The sequence below is a fragment of the Cicer arietinum genome, chromosome 8, assembly GCF_000331145.2.
Source record: "Cicer arietinum cultivar CDC Frontier isolate Library 1 chromosome 8, Cicar.CDCFrontier_v2.0, whole genome shotgun sequence".
NCBI classification, from domain to species: Eukaryota; Viridiplantae; Streptophyta; class Magnoliopsida; order Fabales; family Fabaceae; genus Cicer; species Cicer arietinum.
In genome coordinates this window covers 23,758,526-23,760,756 of record NC_021167.2, presented here as the reverse complement: position 1 = coordinate 23,760,756, position 2,231 = coordinate 23,758,526, and the positions used below count along the sequence as shown (strand labels likewise).

The following is a 2,231-nucleotide window of genomic DNA, read 5'->3' as shown; positions in this document are numbered from 1 at the left end:
CTATCCGATTCATCCTCTTGGTCTCAATGAATATTGAAATGAAATTTTTATCATATAGTTAACCATCATGATATTTACTATTGTTGACGGTATTGGCTATGCAATAGAGTTAATGCAAAAAAACAAAAAACCGAACACTCATAAGACAGCAATAATTTTAATATTCTACAAATTTCTCTCAAGTTGGAAATACCAATCTACCAATTTGTGAATATAAACACACTTAACAAAATTGATTGAAATGATAAAATAATGTTGAAACATTGATTCAAAAATAATAATGTTTAAATAGAAAAATACCTTACCTACTTTTGGTCTTAAAGAAGACCTCTCACATTCATTTCTCGAAGAAGTTTCCCCGCTTTTTCATTTTCATCTCTTTTGAACAGAGAAAGAATAATTATTTCGTAAGTTACAGCATTTGGAATGCAGCCATTGTCTTTCATTTTTGAGAACAAATCCAACGCTTCGTCCAACAAGCCCTTGTTACAAAACCCTTGGATCATAACATTATATGTACAGACATCTAGATCGTAGCCTTTGAGCAAAAGATCTTCAAAAATCTTTTGTGAATGCTCTATTCTTCCACTTCTACACAATCCGTTGAGAAGAATAGTATACTATACTTGGTTGAATACCATTGTCTTTAAATTTTTTCAATAATGCAATTGCCTTGTCAACATCATGGCTTTTGCATAAAGCATCCAATATAGAATTGTAAGTATATATATTAGGTGGTTGGCCCCTATCATGCATCTCACCAACAGGCTCCAAAGCATATGTAATTCTCCCCGATTTGCACAAACCATCAATGAGGGAATTGTAAGTTACCACATCAGGAACAATTTTTTGGGACTGCATTTCTTTGAAGAGGATCATGGCTTCATCCACCATTTTATTCTTGCAGAGTCCATTAATCATGATATTGTAGCTCCTAACGTCAGGAGCCACTCCCCTTTGGGCCATAATGTTGAGTATACTCTTAGCCTTGTTCACTTCATTAACGAGGCAATATCCATCTATTAAACAGTTGTAAGTAACAATATCCGGCTTTATGTCATTTTTCATCATCACAAGAAACACATTTTTAGCTTCTTTCAACTTCCCTTCCTTACAAAAAGCATCAACCAATATATTAAAAGTATACACATTTGGATTGATGTTTTCCAATGTCATTTTATATAACAAATCAATTGCTTCTTTTAATTGACCCATGATGCAAAAGCCACTAATTAGTGCAGTGTAAGTTTATCTTTGCACAGACTATCAATAATCGTGCTGTAAATTACCACATTAGGTTGAACCAATTTCCCATCAACTCGTCTCAGCAACTCTAGAGAGAAAAACCCTTGTCATGAAACCCTTGTCATTGATCAAAGTCCCGTAACTAACGTGATTCAACTGAAATCCTTGTGCTACCACCTTGTCATGAAAGTGCAATGCTTTATGAACCTCACCTTTGAGTGAGATACCCTTGATTAGTGTTGTGAAAGTTATTGTATTGGGATGATAACCCCTTTTGAAAATCTTTGAGAAAACAGAAAACAATTGGCATAAACAATTGATTAAGAGATTGCAAGTTACAAAGTCAGGGTTGATTCCCCTTAGTTCCATTTGTTGAGAAAGGGAAATAGCGATTGAGTAATGCTTAGCTTTCACAATGGAACCTAAAATCTTGCCAAATTCAATGGGTGGTGGGGTAGGATTCTTATGGAGCAAAGAATTGAACAATGAAATGGAATTGTCAAGATGAGGATTATTGAATTGAGGGAATAGGGTTGAAGCTGAGAAGCAAAAAGAGGGAATGAAATTAAAAGGAAGAAACTTTTTGGGAATGAAAAGAGAAACAAACCTGAACCTAGTTGAAAACAAAAACATTGTTTGTTGTGGTTGCAAGTGGCTGCGATAAACAAAATCATATGTTATATATAGCTTTTTATCAAACTCTCTTATATCTCTCGTTATCACTTGAGATTGATTTTTGGAACCACAAAATACAAATAATAATAATTATAATTGACTATTTTAAATAATAATTAAATAATTGATTTTGCTAAATAACTTGACATTTAAATAAAAAAACACATTAAACATTAAAGAAAATATTGCTTTCTTTCGTAGAGATTCATTAAAGAGACACAATTTGTTATTGATGAGTGTATTATTCTCACACATAGAGTTTGAGTCTTCTATTAAAGTTTAATTTTGTATTGATAATAATATAAATAAAT

The 2,231-nt window shown here is 32.5% G+C and overlaps 1 pseudogene; it reads right to left on the bottom strand.

The window, feature by feature from the left end:
* Positions 1 to 449: 449 nt before the first annotated feature.
* On the bottom strand, positions 450 to 1,930 carry LOC101507252 (uncharacterized; annotated as a pseudogene).
* Positions 1,931 to 2,231: the final 301 nt, after the last annotated feature.